The sequence below is a fragment of the Castor canadensis genome, chromosome 8 (assembly GCF_047511655.1).
Source record: "Castor canadensis chromosome 8, mCasCan1.hap1v2, whole genome shotgun sequence".
Classification (NCBI taxonomy): Eukaryota; Metazoa; Chordata; class Mammalia; order Rodentia; family Castoridae; genus Castor; species Castor canadensis.
The window spans coordinates 53,372,519-53,378,337 of NC_133393.1; the positions used below are offsets into that span (position 1 = coordinate 53,372,519).

General features: G+C 42.2%; 1 pseudogene; it reads right to left on the reverse strand.

Annotated features, from left to right (window-relative positions):
* Window positions 1-2,050: 2,050 nt before the first annotated feature.
* On the reverse strand, window positions 2,051-2,148 carry LOC141410673 (small nucleolar RNA U13; annotated as a pseudogene).
* Between the last annotated feature and the right edge of the window lie 3,671 nt (window positions 2,149-5,819).

Sequence of the window (5,819 nt, forward strand, 5' to 3'; positions counted from 1 at the left end):
CACTATGCTGCCTAGGCTGGCTGCTAACTCTTGTCTCAATCTTTCTACCTCAGCCTCCAAATAGCTGAGACTACAGGTATGTGCCACAGCACCCAGCTCCATGTGATATTTTAAAAAAATCATAGAATTAAAGGTAAGAGTCAAAACCTGAGGACCCAGAACTTAAAGCTTGTCATCAAAGTCAATGAGCTTCTTGGAGTCATAAATAAGTCTAGAAATGAAACCCCTCCCCCACAAAATGGAGAGTGCTCTTTTTTTGTTGTTTTTTTTTCCCCCTTTTTTTCTCAGGGCAGTGGAGTTGGAACCCAGGGCCTCGTGTATTCTGGGAAAGTGCTCTACTGCTGAACTACATTCAGCCCCAGAATGCTCTTTTTCTTTTTTTTGTTAGGGGGCACAATACTGGGGTTTGAACTCAGGCCTAGTATTGCCAGGCAGGCACTCTACCACTTGAGCCATGTCCCCAGCCCCTCCCCAGAATGCATTTAGGAGGAACAGTGACCTAAAATATGCTCTGAGAAACAGGGTTCCATTGTGAAGAAGTTTACATATTTGCCTCATAGAACTTCACAATTAAATAACTTTATTTAACTAGCATTTTAGAAATGTATGTTATCCTGGAACCAAGAGCCTCAGCTTGAGCCTTTGGGGGTAAAGAGCTGGCATGGGATGTGTATAGTGAGGAGAAGAGAAGGGCAGGAGTTAATCTTTCTTTTATATTTTGCTATTTTAATGGCCAATTCCTCCACAATCAATTTGGTCAGTCATGCAGTTAGTTTGTATTTACTTACATTAATGGCAGAAACTAGAGACAGAGTTAATCCAAAGCAGCAGATTGAGACACTAACAAAGAATTGACTTTGAAGTGAGTTACACTTACACTAACATATAATAAAGTATGCCAGAATGGACCAGATGATAACCAAACACACAAGCAACCCAAAGGCTTTATAAGTGAGCGATATGGGTGGAAGATGTCTTTTCACAACTTGGCTGCACAAGCAAATCTGCAAAGGCCCTTTATCCTGGGATTTCAACCCCTGCAGTAAAGCCTTCCTGTAAAAGTTACTGAGGCAAAAGAGAGCAGTGAGCCTCCATGTTCCCAACCATGCCCTGAAGGCTACTCCACACTTATTAACATCACTGTTGGGTTTTTGCTGTCTTCGTAGTGCTGGATACTGAACCCAGAGCCTTGCACAAGTTAAGCAAGCATTCTGCTTTCTAAAACACAAAACCAAGAGCATTTCTACTGTGCTCAAAAACTTCATTAACTCTTTTTGTTCTAAAGACTGAAGGCCAGACTCCAGCATGGGATTTAATATTTTCCAAATCTGGGCCCAGCACACACATGAGTTGTATTTGTCCCTCTCCTTTTTTTTCCACCTGCCTGCACCATCTTTCGCTCTCCTTCCCAGATAGGGTGTGTTGGTTTTTTATACCTGTATAACAAATTATCCCAAGCATAATGGCTTATAACCAGCCACATTAATAAATGTTATAGTCCAGTGGGCAAGAAATATGACATAGGTCTCATTGTCTAAAAGCTAAGGTGCCTGCAGGGCTGCCTTCCTTTTTAGAGGCCTTGGAGAAAAATACATTACCCATCTTTTCCAGCTTTTAGAAACCATCCATTTCTTTGGCTCCTGTCCCCTTCCTCCATCTTCATAGCTAGCGATGCTGCATCTCTCTGGCCTCCTTCCATAGTCATATCTCCCTTTGCCTCTCTTCTACTTTTAAAGGACCCTAGTAATTACATTGGGCCCACCTAGATAATGCAAGATAACCTCTCTACGTTAAGGTCAACTGATTGGCAAAGTTAATTCCATCTGCAAACTTATTTTCCCTTTGTCACGTGGAAATCTTTTGTAGTCAGAGGGCATTTATTTGCTACAACAAATGACAAGTGTGAAATCCCTGTGTCTTTGTAACATTTGGGTTTTTATTTTTAGTACTCTACACCATAGATTAATTTGTAGTATCATTTGCTTGCAAATGTACTCTCTACTTCATTACTAGTTCCTTACAGGCAAAAACCACTCTCTTTGTGTATGTGTGTGTGACAGGTAAAATGCCAATGTCATAACAAGGTTTGAGGGAGAAACATCTCACACAATGGCTTAAACACAAAAAGATCAAGAGCCACACTTTAATCACATCTGTGTCTCTTAAGACTAGGTATAGCATTAGCTCAAAACCCTTTACTGTGACTAGACTCTCCCTGGACTATTGAAAATTTTGCCTTCTCTGTAATTTTCTTTCTCAACTTAGAGTCAATTAGTACTCTGCAGCAAAAGTAAATACAGCAAATGTCTATAAGGCCTTTATTAGGGAGATTGAGTAATAAATGTGTCAAATTATCCATATATATCATATCAAAGAATGGTTCCACGGAGCACTACTATTTTATAGACAATCTCTTCACAAAAAAATTAGTGATCTATTTTTTGTTTTTTGGTTTTTTTACTCAGGGCCTTGTGATTGCTAGCCAAATGTTCTACCACTTGAGCCATACCCCATTCCCTTTGGATGTAGCTACTTTTCAGATAGGGGCTCACGTTTTTGGCTGGGATGACCTTGAACTGTAAACCTTCTACCTCTGCCTCCTGCATAGCTGAGATTACAGGAATGCACCATCAGGCCTGACCCTAAACCAATGATTTTTAAGGTCCATAACTTCAGATTGAGTTTACCTGATCAGCTTAACTTCAGCATCAGCTCCACAGTAGAATATGGCCACACTTACTATAAGTCTTTTTAGAAATTATAAGTGAAAGGGCTGGGGTGTAGCTCAGTGGCAGGGAGACTACTTAGCATACCTGAAGTCTGGGTTTCTTCCCCAGCACTGCAAAAGAAAACAAAGAAACAAAATTACAAGTGTATGTTAAAATTAGAAGGAGCATCACTTGAGCCCAGGAGTTCAAGAGAGAAACAGAGTGAAGTCAATGATAAGAGTCTGCGTCACAGCCAAAACAAAGCAGGAAAGCCTGCACTCACTGGGTATGGAGACTATAAATGTGTGGGCAGAGGTTAGGTGTAGGAAAAGGGCAGTGTGTCATTTCATGGCTAATGACAGCAGAGGGTTCTCACCACTCTTTCACCTGGAGAGGCAGAGGAAGGAGAAGCTGCTAGAACCCAGAGAATGTCCATCAGGAGCTGCAGTCAGGGAAAGGGACCCTGCTCTCCTCCTTGCCTCTCAGCTACTGCTGTGTTCCTAATAACCCCAAGGAGGCAGAAGAAAAAATAAAAATATAGAGAAGCCACAGGTCAGTGAAATAGAAAGTGTAAAAATAATGGAGAAAATTGGTGAAAACAAAAACAGATTGAGAGGCTCAGCAAAGTGGATAAACCTAAAGCCAGACTGCCCAGGAGAAAGAGGAGGCATGCTGCTGCTGTCAGGAATGAGTGGAGACATTAGAAGGCTGATAAGGGAATATTATGAGCAAATTTATCCTAATAAGTTCCACAGTTTTATGTGATGGACAAGGAAATGTGTTTTCCTGCCAGACACCAACTATCAAAACTCATTCAACAGGTGGCCCCTTGCCGGGGTAACATGTGGGTCCTGTAGGAGGAAGGAAGGAGGAGAAGGAAGGGGGGACCTGATTAGAAAGTAGCTGAGTGAAATGCACCTAATAGGTCCATCTATTCTTTCCCATTTCCTGGGCCATCAGGTAATGAAGTTCCAGCATTTGGACCTCCTTGAATTCAGGTCACCACCAAGTCCAGACTTCAGTTAGCCAACCTGGTAGAGTCAAACCAGCATATTGAATTCCAGATCAGAATGCATGCCACCATGTCATTACATGTAGCCTGACCAATCCTTATATTGCATTCTTATTGGTTTAACATCTTTAGAATGCACTCCATGATGCTCCCCAGCCTCTGGCGGATAGATACAAATTGGCAAGATCCTGTCATTCTTTTGCTGGATAAGCTATCTCCTTCACAAATAGGTGTTGTGTTCTTCCATCTGGGTTCTGTTGGAATGTGATTCTCATTATGGGCCTGAAGGCAATTAGGGTTGGCAGGAGCTAAGGAGAATCAGTGCCTTTTGTAAACAAATCCCCTGAGTGCATTCATCCAAGAGCACTTATGCATGGGGAAGGGTTTTCTGACGTCAAGAATTGAGGGGAAGGTTAAATTTCTCAACCTGTTCTGTGTCTGCCCAAGGTGCCCCTTCTGTGCCTCAGCCTCCCACTCCTTCTCTATGTTCTCCACATTAGAGCAAGAGTCATGGGGTTGTGTATTCATTGAGTTGGAACTCTCTGATCCACAAGGCAGGCTCCTTGGGTTTCTACCTCAACCATACCTGCCGTACATCAGCAGGGTGTTAGGAACTCCTCTGAGCTGCCAGGCTTTCTAATTGAGTGTGTTCTGAGTTAACAACAACAACCACAATTTCTCCTGTCCTCTACATATGTCTTTAGTGCAACAGAAATAGCCAGCTGACATTACAATCCTTGTAACTATATCCCTGTTGTCAAAGCTACCAGGGCCATAGATGTTTCATCCCATCCCAAGTGGGGACTGATATTATCACATGCTACAAATGACCAGAATCTCAGTTTCTCCTGACAAAGCTATTTGTGTATTTATCTAACACATGAACAACCCAGTGCCAGAATTCCACTGGAATAGCTTGCATCCAGGCTATTTGTGGCACCAGGGTCTGTGTCAGTCAAATGTTACACACAACTGTAATTGAGAAATTAATAAATGAACAATTATTAAAGATCTGAGCAAAAATACAGATAGATGACAGATAAATGATAGATACATGGTAAATGTACAAATGACAGATGATAGCTAGCTAGCTAGATGACAGACTGATAATAGATAAATAATAAATAGATGAAGGACAAGGCATGATGGTACATGCCTGTAATCTCAATTATGCAAGAGGCATAGGTAGGAGGATCACAGTCTGAGGTTAGTCCCAGTCCCCCTGCCACCCCACCACCAAAAAAAAGGTGAGACCCTGCTCAAAAAGTAACTGAAGGGAAAAAGGGCTTGGGGTGTGGTTCAAGTGGTACTTTACCTGCCTAGTGAGCTCAAGGGCCTGAGTTCAAAACATAATACCACCACCTCCAAATAGTAAACAGATGATAACAACAAAAGATAGGTAGGTTGATAAATGACAAATTGACAAGTGATAAAAAAAATAACTGGTAAGTGGTAAATAGATAACAAATAGATGACAGCTAGACAGATCAATAACAGATACATGGTAAATTATATGATAGGTAGGTAACAGATCAATGGTAAGTAGACAACAAAAAAGACAGATGGAAGATAATTGATAGATGAATGACAGCTAAATTAGTAGCTAATAAATAGGACAATGACAGGTAAATGATAGCCAGATAGGCAGATAAATAGATGGCAACTAGATGAAAGGTAGGTAGTTGGATGGAAAATGATAGCAGGTAAATGGTAAATAAATGATAGGTGACAGGCGATAGATAGATAGATAGATAGACAGAAGGATGGCACAGGAGGGGCCCCAGGAATCCTGTTAGGAACAGTAAGATTGCAATATGAGCAAAGCTACTTGGAACAAGTGGTGGTCCTGACAGAGGGGGGAAGCCAGCAGCTGCTCCATCAAGTGCAGGTGGGTCCCAGGGATGGGGAGCCCCCTGAAACACATCACTAGATTCCACAGTGAAGGGCTGTGACTCCTGCTACAGCCAGGGTCCCAAGCCCAGCATCCTGCAATCCTTTGAGGGGTACAGTGCGAGAGTAGCGATAGGGACCCTATGAGTCAAGGATGTGCATTGGAGTCTCCACTCTGGCTCTCAGCGGTGCCCCTTACAGGTCAGAAA